At 42.7% G+C, this 12,478-nt stretch overlaps 1 protein-coding gene across 7 annotated transcripts in view; it reads right to left on the reverse strand.

Annotated features, from left to right (window-relative positions):
- The window catches only part of znf536 (zinc finger protein 536), a 322,643-nt gene that overhangs the window by 208,283 nt on the left and 101,882 nt on the right, over positions 1 to 12,478 (reverse strand). The gene's annotated exons all lie outside the window — the stretch shown is intronic.

Here is a 12,478-nt window from a genome sequence, read left to right on the forward strand (position 1 = left end):
CGCGAGCCAGACAAGAAGCTAAATACTGCACGCCACTCGGGGATCTTTCATTTTCAACCGATCAATAGGGGCTTATATTTATCAGGGCCCTCCGAGCAGCTGCCACGTCTGACAACCTGCACTTCATTTTCGCACTCCTCCCTCCTTCTTTCGCCCTCTTCCTGCGCTGACAACACGCACTAAATTGAGACTCATCGACCATGAAAAGGGGCAGGGACCCTGGATTGCCATTAACCCCCCCTGTGTCACCCCGAGACCAGCCAGACGCACTCGCACACTTATTGGCACGTTTGCCCCGGAGATACAATTCTGCTATCATGCTTTGGTGACCATTTCATACACAGAAAAAAAAAAAACATATTTAAATTTCTCCTTTATTGGTTTCCAGTTGCTTCTGTATCTTTAAGACCCTTAAAGTGATAGTCTGTAAGTTTGCAAAGTGAGGAGGGGTAGAGTGAAATTTGAAAGTAAACAATCATGTTCCTCCCCCTTTGACCCAAAATCCCTTCTTAGTTTGCAAAATCAGGAGAACAGGAACAGAATTTTCAAAAGTAAACGGGCAAGCTCCACCCCCTCCCTCCTGATTGGCCCTGACAGGCCGGTTCACAGCAAAAGCTCGTCTCATTGGTCAAAGCAGGAGGATACTAGACCCTGATTAGTTGCCGAGATCCGGGAAGGAGGGACTTTTTGTATAAAATTACGTACTTTATATCAAAATGCAAGAACAGGTGGTTGATTTTGCACAGTTTATACAATTTGTAATACATTTATAGACTTCCAGACTATCACTTTAAGACCAGGGACAATCTAACCTTCTCTTCTTCTTCTTCTTCTTGTAGCTACTGTAGAGCATCGGCGCTGGTATCAGAAGGTACTGCAGCGTGTTGTGTGCTAGTCGTGAGAATCTGGTGGGTATTTTTTGCCCTCTCGTTTCTCTGTGGTGGAAGGTTAAGCAGCGCGAGGACTCAGAGTTAGAAAACAGCACTTCCTGGTTACGAAGGAGCCCAGACGACGAAACCGAGGAAGGTCGAAACAGTAGTCGCCGCAGCAGTGTCAAAGATTACACAGGACTCGAGGTATGTTTTGGATGAGGGAACACCGATGTATAAAGTGCAGAAAGCCCTGAAATAAAGTTGATTATGCGTAATACCGCCCCCCCTTCATCCGCCGCCACTCTTCTTAAAAGAAACATGCCCGATCATTATGGCCTTGGCACGGACACCCTGTCTCCTCTTTTGTTCCTCAAGCTGCCCATGCCACCCCGGAACACTTAAGCGCACATGTTTAGTAGTGCACACATGCTAGCGTGACAACCGTTGATTTGTCTTGGGGGTGGGGGGATGGAAATTTACCTAAAAATTAACAAAGCGTCATGAAAAGATAAAACCGTGTTTTTAGGGGTTGTCTGAAAATAACCGGCTAATCATCTGCACAACAATTTTAGCTGTAAGGCATTCTAAATAGATTATCGCTAGTCCATCTGTGTCATCATTGATTTATAAGGCATTAAGCTGCTTGGGGAAGAGATACGGCCTGGCTCGGTTTGCCGTTTAAAGGGGCACGTAGTCGAGAATCAGGGGCACTGGAGCTAGTTTGGCTCGGGGTCTGTAACCTCCCCTTTAATCGCGAGTGGAAATAGAACGGGCGCCGCTTTTTTCTTCTTTTTTTTTCTTCTCGAAATAGGAAGTATGAATCTCTAAATTTCTGCAACTCGTTTTTTTTGTTCTGCAATACAAAGAGACTGGGAGGAGGGGAGGAAGTACGGCGAGGGGGAAAAATGCACGGAAACAAATAGAAAACACACATGCACATACACACAAGGAAGGGGAAAAAAAAACAAAAAAAAAACAAGGGGCGTCATTAACATATGAATGCTATATGCAAATACTGGGGAGAGAGCAGATGTTGTTGCATTTAATTGACCTATATGTGAATTGCATCCAAACCTTTCAGTGTGTTTTTCGGGGCCCATTGAGTACAGTTCTGACTGGCTTTGCTACTAGCACTCCTCGCAAACACACGAGCGGGGTGACAATGACTTTAGCGCTGTTTAAACATAAAGACAGGCATTGTTATGAAGTAGAACTGCCTGAGTGATATTGGGATACGGTAAAGAGAGAGGTGCTTATCGCCTGAATCAGTCTATTGTGTATGTTTTAAAGGGGACATATCATACAACATTGACTTTTTGAGCTTTTAAGCACTCTGATCTCAATTTACCATCATTACACAGCCAAAAACTAATCTTGAAATAAGTGAAATGTCCTTGAAATATGTCAATTTGTCTTTGATTTGAGAGTCTAATTTCAAGAAATCTGTCCATTGAGTGCAGTGATTTTTTTTAATCTTAATTTAAGTGTAAATATCTTGCCCCATGGACAGATCTCCTTGAAATTAATAATAATTCATCAAGAAAATGTAACTTATTTCAAGATTATTTTTTGCAGTGTAAAATGGTAAATGGTAAATGGACTCAACTTATAAAGCACTTTTCTACCTTTATCAGGCCTAAAGCGCTTTACAGTACGGAACTAGACACCCATTCACTCTCTCATTCATACACCAATGTACGCAGACACTGGAGGCAAGTAGGGTGAAGTGTCTTGCCCAAGGACACAACGACAGTGTGCACTTGCGGGAGCTGGGATTCGAACCCACGACCTTCCCGTCACGAGTCGACTCGCTCTACAATGCACCACCGTCGGCCGTTCTCTACTGAATTTACACTTATCACAAAGCCATTGATTTGTTTGCATGCCGTTGGGTGAAAAAGGAGGCTCGCATATTGTTTAATAACTCCTCCTGACAGCGGACATCGCTCCAATCAAACTTTAAGACACTGCTGTGATCACTGATGAAGTGCAGTAATTAGTCATGAAAACTTCACTTTAGTAGCAACAAAATACCATTAAATGAGGTTATTTATGAACTATTCTGAAGCTACTCTTTTAGCCACAGCTGCCTGGGATTACGTTGTGAGAAACAGGGCTTCTAATATGTGCCAACAGACTCTACGACCCTCCCAAAAGGCAAGGTGTGGTGAGTGTGCTGCCCAATGACACACAAACAGTATGCATTGGTTGAAGCTGGCATTGAACCAAAAACCTTATTAAGCCTAAACCAGTTGTCATGGGAACCAAAGAAGCAAAAAACTACACTCATTTTACTAATCAAACCCTGATGTAAGAGTGCTATAGGCCATAGTGGACATATCTTATAAAACTAATTCCAATGTATAGCCTAATGTACATCTTGTTTTGTTGACTTGACAAATGTTTGTGGTAGAAAAGTTGTTATCACACTTGAATTAGCTACTACCAGTTGAAATAGAGCCCGGTTTATGTGTTAAAGTTATGGTTGCACCTGCGCTAACCAGAAGATGCGAACCAGTCAGTTTCCATCGCAAATGTTGGTGGTTGATGTGAATTAGTGAATGTCGCGTACTCCGTGCTAACAGCAAGGTGCGTTTTAACAACATGCATTTTGGCAGTTTCCGCACCGCACCACCAAACCTGGGACGTTAACACTTCCAAACTGTCCCGCTGCCAAGGCCTCATAAGGCAGAGTAATCTAATTATTCAAAAGTGGAAAACTAACACCTTTTTTATCGTAACATTCACAATTATTTCAGGTAAAAGTATAGTCGGGTTACTTTTTCTGTGGGCTCGATCTCATGAAATGTTGCTTTAGCGTTGAATACTGTTATTGTGCTTGATTTGCATATGTGCATAAATTAAGGTTGCAAGTGCTGCTTGTTGAAATTAGTATGCTTTTTTCCCCCCTTGGCAACATGGGGCAACGGGGAAGTTCAGTGTGAATTAACATGTTATTATTTATCATTATTTTATTTTTTTGTCACTTGTAGCGCAGCGTGAGTGACACCTGTACCACACGCTGAGCTGGTTTAGAGCAACACCATCGCCTGTGCACAGCAACCAAGAAGATCCAAAAGGAGAAATAATAGCTTTAGTTGAAAGGTTTTGAAGAGTGAATTGTGTGTTGCACCGATTCACAAAGAATGGGTGTCGTCTTATTATTTGAGAAAAGTTGCATTAGGGTTTCGTAAACACTTAAATCATGATGGTCACTCTTGGTCACTCTCTCAAGAGCATAAACCAACTTATGAATATGTTTCCATGCTGATGTAAATGATGTAAAAAGCAAGGATTCAAAGCAAAATATTATATCTTTAAATAAAATGTCCTCAAAAAGGTGTCCAGAAATGGGAAAAGTTTTGTAATTGAAACCAAGGGATAACATGATTCAGCCATAGACTATAAAAACATGGACATAGCATTGCCATTAGCTGCTGAAGCCTAATAGGAAATGGTAGGCTCCGGAAGTTCCTTGTTGTAATGGACTTTCCATTAAAACTTTTTGCGCCTTTTTAAAGTCATTAGTTCACACAGTGTTGTCATTCTTATCTTCATGTGTCTTAACACGCACAACATATTCTAAAAAAAATAACAATACAGCTGGTTTCAATCCAGCCAAATTGCTAGCATGAACGAGCCTCTATTAGCTCGTGCTGAGCGCTATGGGGGAAGCCACCCTCACTTAGTCCATCGCTTTTACAGTCTATGGGTTCAGCATGTGGCATTGCTTCTATCTGCTATCTGAAACAGGTTTATATTTTGTATTTTTTTTATTTCAATTTTCCAGAGAGGACATAGTCACCATTTACAACAATGTATATCTTTTCTAATATTGGCCTACAATTTTTTTTTTCTTTTCAAATTTGCAATTATTTTTTCTCCCCCCATAGATTTGTTCATTTGAATGGTTTGTCTTTTTTAAGGCCACATGAAATCCTCTGTTCATCTATGCAGGCTAAAATGAAGCTAAAAGTGGATAAATGACATGGCAGCACAATTACAAGTACAAAGTCCATTATTCTCAGTGACCTGCATAATTCAATATTAAAAACTAATTCCTCCCTTTCCTTACTGTAAAAAAAAAGAAAAAGAAAAACATCTTTGCTTAAATAACAGCCGAGACAACTTATTGGATGGGCCGGATGCCAGGGCCCAGATGGATACCCGGGTCTGCTCCCATACTTTATCAACGCCGCTGAATACACGTAGTGGAGCAGGTAGGGACGACAACACAACAGAACGGAGGGAGAGAGAGCGTTCACGCATTCTAGCCCCGCGATGTTTGCATGAGTGAGCCATGAAAAACACAGATGCTATTTTCATCTGGGCCTCTCTCTTTCAGATTTCTTTTTTCTTCATTCCTTTTTCTTTTATTTTTTTATTCCCAAACCTTCTCTCTTCCTCTACGCCACCACCACCCCCTCCTCCTCCTTGGGAATGTCATTAAATTGTATTAAATAGCCTTTTGTCCAGGGGGCACGGACCACCCGATATGTGATAATACATTAAGGCCCCAGTGTAGCAGCCAGTGAGCCGAGACCATCTTAAGAACAAGTCTCTAGTGTGTGTGCGAGAGCTGAAGAAGGGGCTAAAAAGCAGAGCTGTTCATGGGAGTTTTTTTTAAATGTCGTTCAGACCTAAGTCTTAGTTACCTTGTTTAGCCCCTGGTTTCATCACAATTTAAACCTGGGTTAGCCGTACTTTGGCACAACCTTTTGGACCTGGTTGATTGCCAAAATAACATAGATTGTGCTGTTATTGAGGCCTGAATTAGCTCTGATTGAATCCTGGATTATTCCTGTTTCAGGACTGGTTCTGTTGATCTCACCCTAGTTTTAGTTCCAACTGGGTCCAGGCCCTTTTCAAACTTACTTTTGTCTGGTTTACATGCGGTTTAATTTCTGGATTGATTGACCCTGTTTGTGTTGTTTTGTTTTGAGATTTAGCACTACTTTTGACCTGTTTTGTTTTTGGTTTAGGTTCAACTAATTTTACACCTGATCTTGGCTTTGAGAGTTGGTTTAGTCCTTTGTTTAAGATGATCTAGATTTACTTTTTGATTCATAGAACTGATCTTTTTTTCTTGGTTTTTCAACTTCTTTAGCACAGACTACTCTCTGTTGAGAAATGATGAAGTCCTGAGCCTGATGTAGCCCTCATTTTCACAGTAAAATACACCAGAAAGAAGCTTCTGTCCGCTCATCTGTGACCTCCGTACAGCAAAAACATGTAAATGAGAAGTTGCGGTATAGAAAATATAAAGATGCAGTCCAGAAAAACCTGGGCCTGGGGTGGGGTTTGACTGGCTCTGACTGGCTGCGTGCAATGTGGCTCCCCCTAACAACTGTGACACATACTAATAGAAACATACCTAATAAATTACAAGCTTTCAGGGTCTGGCAAGCTGACATTTTCGGCGTGTGTGTGCGCGGGACAATCTCATATCTGCGGCGGGCAAAGTCGAGGGTCTGCCTCAACCAAATTGCATCACACGGAGATGCCAGCGGATTAGCATAAAAATTAACACTTAAATTTCGGCGCATTGTCAACCCCACTCCTGCACCGGCTGCCTCGACAACAATCAATTCCTCTTAGAAATCTGATTACATTCCATGACGCTTATTATCCCAGTCATGTCGGGCCTGCCTGCCTTGCTTCCATAGCCCCCACCCACCCCCAACCCCCATATCCACTCTCCTACCCTTTTCCACACACACACACACATGCACTCGCAGACTATTGGCATATCTAAAGCACTCACCGATACGCCTGCCCCGGATTGTTTAAACAGAATTAAGGAAATGTATGTATTGATAGGTGTGGCATTTCTGGTGACAAATGGTGTTAAAATCCCATCCCGTCACCGAGAAATTTTCGCCGCTATCTAATGTTTCCGTGCATTGCGTGGTGTGGAGATACTATATATACACAGCATATGAACCTCTTACCCCCTGCCTTTTCTCCAGGTCAGCTTTACCCGAATCTAAAAGCTTCTTACAGCCAATAGGCCAGTGTAAGGCCTCATTTGAAAGCTCAGAAACATGATGTCACATTTTTGTCCTCTTTCGTCTCTTTCTTGTTTAGTTTGCACAGTTTTTTGTTGTGTTTTTGTTATTTCTTTGTCGCTTTCTTCATTGTTTTTTTTCCCATTTGCTTTTTGACATTTTTTGACATGTTTTTTGTCACGGTTTTGTCTCTTTTAGTCATGTTTATTGTCACATTTGATTTGTATTTTTGTTGCTGTTTTGTTTCTTCTTTGTCACTTTTTTGTGGCCCTTTTTTTTTGCCTTTTCAATCGCTTTTTAATTGTGTTTTTGTTGCTTTCTTTTTGGGGTCTTTTTTTGTTGTATTTTCATCCTTGTTTTTTGAAGCTTTCAGATTTGGGTTATACCAAACAGTGGAAAATGTGCTTGGTTCAGGTGGGGGTTAAGAGGTTAAAGGAAAAGGCCACCGTTTTTCCATACTGAGATATGTTCTTCCCTGAGCTTAGACGAGTTGATACGTACCTGTCTGGTCTTTGTGTGTGCCCTCAGTTAGGTACACATCAACTCGTCTAAGCTCAGGTAAGAACATATCTCAGTATGGAAAACGGTGGCCTGTTCCTTGAAGTGTTTTGTAAAAAAAAAAAGAAAAGAAAGGCAGGAGAGGTGGATGTTCTCAAATATAGGGGCTTGTGCTTCATAGCTAGAAGGTCCTGGGTTTGATTCTCGGATGGGGCCTCTCTACGTGGAGTTTCAGTCATTTTATGCTCATTACTGCCACCTCAGGTCTTATGCGTAACTGCAGCTTCTATATTAAGCTTGTGCATGATGGTTCTTCGGACCCGTACTAACAACTTCTTGAGTGACAGTGCAGGATTTTAGAGGCAGCTGTGGTGAATAGATCTGGGCTCATTCTACACATTAGGACATGGCTGGAACATGTAGGGGGGTGATAACTCTGTATAGTCCCTTTAACTGACCACATTTTCTCCAGTTCAGCTTTACCCAAATCTAAAAGCATCTCAGCTGGATCTTACCGCCTATAGGCCAGCATAACGTTGTATTTTTGGTGCTTTTTTGTCATGGTTTTGTCGCTTTTTGTCAACTGTTTTGTTGCTTTTTAATGCATTTTCATTCAGTTACGTCTAGTTTTTAGATTTGGGTAAAGTCAAACAGGAGAAAACGTGCTCCGTCAAGGCAGGGGTTAAGAGGTTAAGAGTTGAAGCATGGCGGTGCCACAAATCTTCCTACGCCAATTATTTCCTCAATGCTTTGAGTCACGGCAACACAACACCCGTGTATATCTGTGACACCATTCAAATAAATCTGCATCATGTTCCCGAATAATCTGTATTCAAAGAGACCACTCTGCGAAAACGGTTGATTCTCTTCTCAAAAAAAATCCATAAAGTCATTGTGTTATTATGCTCTTGAAGTCACCGCGGCAACAATAAAAAAAAAGGCAGCGGCATATAATATTTGATGCGTGACGCTATTGTTGATACGTAACATTCTTGGAGAAATAATAATGAGCCGTAAATTCCGCGTATTTATAATCAAACGCCCGGGCTCGTTTGAAGCATCTTAATTTTAACCGCGCGTCCTCAAAAGTGAAGCGCGCCGCATCACATCAATCCGAAACGATCACTAAAGCTTTATGTTTACAAGAAGAGGATGGAATGATGCAAAGAGAAGAGAGATCGAGCTGCGCAGTTCTCACGAGGCTGTCGCAATAAAATATTTGTCAATAACACTTCTTTTTTTTTTTTTTTTTTTTTACCCGCTGGAGGAGCGTTGCACAAGCATGTAGTAAAAGCACACACACACAGGCGCTCACGTTGGGTGGCTTTGGTTAAGGCTCGTGATTGTTTAGACAAATGGCAGTTCATCGCATCCAGATGTCTTTAAGCTGTGCTCCGCCGCCATCGCCGCTTTCCAACGCACAAGTCGAATGTATACAAACATCTTCTCATAACTGCATTCCTCATCTGGGCCTGCACACGTCACCGGCCTCGCGCTGCTGCCGCTGGACCGTGCAGCCAACAGAGGTGATACTATGAGGATTGGGGTCTCGTAAAATCGGGACTGGAATGTCAAAGTCTTAAAGCTAAAACCTGGTGTGTCGAACCTGGGTGAGTAAAGCATTCACGATTCCCAAAAAAAAAAAGCATTCATATCTGACTCCAGTATATCAATGCCAGACCCGAACGATCTAAATAATTGCAAATGTTTCCCATCTTTTGTGTAAGTTTTGTCCAAACAGCGTCATTGTTATTGCGTTCTTCCTCTTTACAGCACGCTCGGGAACAAACTTTGAGGCAGCGAGGTGGCACATTGGCAGATCTCTATAGCGTTACCCTTGTGTCATGGCGATACAATAGCCCAGAACGTTAGCCAGCCGCCCACGGGCAGAGAGGAGAGGCACCCGAAACGGCCTTCTGAAGTTGTAAGTGGATAACAACTGCTCCTGCTACACCGCAGCAGAGGCGCGGAATAATTTCAACCAGCTACCAACGCCCCTCCACACACATACCCCCCCCCCCCCAGTCTCCCATTCTTATGTTAACACTGCTAAAGAGGAGAGGGCCACACACACCGAGAGAAAAAAAAAAAAAAGTAATCCATGATCTTACACTGTAGCTTTTCAGTTGGCTATTTGATTTCCTTCAGTAAGTCTAAATGATTGGCGGAAAGGGAACTCCCAGTTTGGGGAAGCGGACCCAAAGATCGTGCGGCAACTCTTTGGCGTAACTTGACCATTTTCAAGATTCAGAAATTCTAGAAAGAATATTGTAGAGAGTCCCTGTTTTGGGCCCTTTGCCCCATGTCTCCGTGGATGGGACATAGTTGTGGCTACATCAGGTGCTCCCATGTTCTCAGTGACTTTGGGCCCTGTGTATGTCGATCGTGAAGTATAAACCAATAAGAAAGCTCAACTGGTCCATGACACAAACAAACAAATAAAAAGGAGGTCATGAGTTTGGCCCCTCCCCGCAAATTACCATCGTGCCCCAGTTTGTAATTCAGAAAACCTGGCCACCTTATGATAACAGATTTTTTTTTTTTACAAGCTCTCCTTCAGTCATCTTTGTTTTAGCAGAGCTGTCGGAAATGTTGCCTTAACATTTCAAAAACAATGACGTGCGGCTGATATTTAAGCTCCAAAGAAAGAGGCCACAGAATGAGCTGTTGATACAGGTTTTGGGGCCACACAATCAAAGGCGGCGACAACGACATAAGATTAAAAGTGTTTTGCGGAATAAGCAGTACCCAAAAGCTGATCAGATCAACGATCGAACGAAAAACAGTCCAGCCGAAGAGTACAAGATTAGTACAATTTGAGATGGTACACTTTCTTACACTTTATACAATACTTATCAACTATTATTTTTATTCATGGTTTGGAAATTTGTTTTAGATACTTTAGCCTTGATTTCCCACAGTTTATGTGTCAAAAATACACCTAGGACGGATGTTATGTAATGCACTTCCACAAAACACCATTAGAGGGGGCACAACCTGCTCCTTTTGTGGTAGGTCTGCAATAAAAATGATGGAAAGAAGCAACAAGGCTCAGGACAAGCTTGGCAGTCTCAAGACTTCATGGATCACTCTGTATGGCGTGTATCGGAGTGTGAGCTGGCGTTCTGAGTGCAAAGTACTGAAACATGTGCGGATAAAACAAAACAAAATCACCACATGGTTAAATGCTAAAGAAAAAAAAGGCTGATTTTAAAGCCCGGGACTATCCCTTTAACTTCTGGTGCTGGCAATGGGGGAAGAAAATGAAACATATACAAGGGTGGGGTGTAGATTTGGGCGGAGGGGGCACACATGCATTTGCTTTGTCTTTAAAGAATATTACTTTTCAGAACCGAGTTTGAAGAATAATAAACCGGGTGCTTAACAGGCCTATTTTCCCTGACGGCTAATGCCACGCAGCAGCGAGGCGGGGGCGAGAAGAATTCATAAGTCTTTAAACGCAGAGTAAACACTGCTTTCTTTGTTGATTGTACAGCGCTGTTGTGTTTTTGCAGATCTTTTTTCTCTCTCTCTCTCTCTCTATTTTCCCCTCATTCTTTCCTGCCTTTTCCGTCTATCTCTCGCTCCCGATCTCCTGCAGAAGTGCGGCCGCTGTTGTGTTTGGTCTCTAAACAGCACATGCGAGGGGCACACCTCGCTGACATTTTATAGGTTCAAACCCGAGGAGTGGGGGCCGCGGCGAGAGTCATATTTTATACCGGCGGTTTATTTTAACGGGCGCTTGTAATTAACGCAGCATGTCCTCTATCTCCCAGCCATCTATGCCCGGGCCTTTATTTAAACAACTTTATTGTGAAATGTTTGCGTTCTCAGCGTTCGGGACGGGCCCACACACAGAATATTATTTCATACTTCAAGGGGAAAGTGGGGTGGTAAGGAAAGGCGGGGTGGGGGGTGGGTGCGCTGGAAGAGTTCGGAGTGGTTATTGTTTTTGATTACAGCAAGAGTCTCTTTAAAATGGATCAAGTGTGGAAACTTTGCACACATACACATGGGCCGGGAAGCTGTGAGGGGCCATGTTTGGAGAAAGGGTGTGCAAAGGAGGGAGTAGCTGAACACTGCCTGAAGTAAGTAAGCACTGAACAATAGGACTGTGATACACCAAACACCACTCTTCAGGTACATTTTCGTCTAAAGTTACGAAATGAAATAATTCCGTAACATCTAACGTCCTGCTTGTGTGAAATCCGTGCACTTGTGTCCAAAATGAGCGCACTTGTGTAACACCGCTCCGGGGCCCCTACTCCTTTATGTTTATGTTTTTTTGAATGGAATCTGATGGAGCGATTGAGTGTTTATACTTTGTCAAAATGACCCGCGGCACAACAGGCCGTTCCCCAGATACAAAGTACATCAAAAAATGGCGGCTGCAATCATCCTGTCGTGAAGCGCACATGTGGTGAGCAGCGCCGGGTCAACACATGATACTTGTTTATTCGCGCAACGCTAAATCTGAGGCGATTTCGCACAAAAAAAGGAGGGAAAACTCCATATAAAGACATCGATCTGGAGAGGGGTCGGTGGTGGTGGCGGTGGTGGAATGGGTGCGGGCTGTCAGCACATTAGCGGCTACTTTCTCACTGCTTCTGATTGGACTTGTTCGAGGAGGTGGATGACCCCGCGAGTGCTAACAGCCAAGAGGTAAAGTACCGGTAACTGCTCCAATATGTCCTTTCGGGGGCTACTATGCAAAGGTGTGGTTTCGGAGCAAAGAGTTTGACAGTCTACAAACGTGAGATTCCTTACATGGCCACATGGCTAGAACTGATTAGAAATGTACATAATTCATATACAAGAGAGATGGCCGGAAACTTTGCCTCTTATTCTACTTCTACAATCAGTTGATATACAGAGTTTTAAAATGTGCTGTCATCTTTCCATCGGGACAAATAAACTGTATAAGAAGTCACAAACATACACCCAAACCAATATGTATTGCTGGGATTTGCTGACAAGGGCACACATTCTATTTTTTGCCAAATAAAAGACCATCAGTTAGCTCAAAGTAGGCGAGATGAGGACCTGTACTGACTCACTTGGCCCTTAAATTTCCACATTTCATACATGGACTATAACACG

The sequence above is a fragment of the Gobius niger genome, assembly GCF_951799975.1.
Source record: "Gobius niger genome assembly, chromosome: 4".
Classification (NCBI taxonomy): Eukaryota; Metazoa; Chordata; class Actinopteri; order Gobiiformes; family Gobiidae; genus Gobius; species Gobius niger.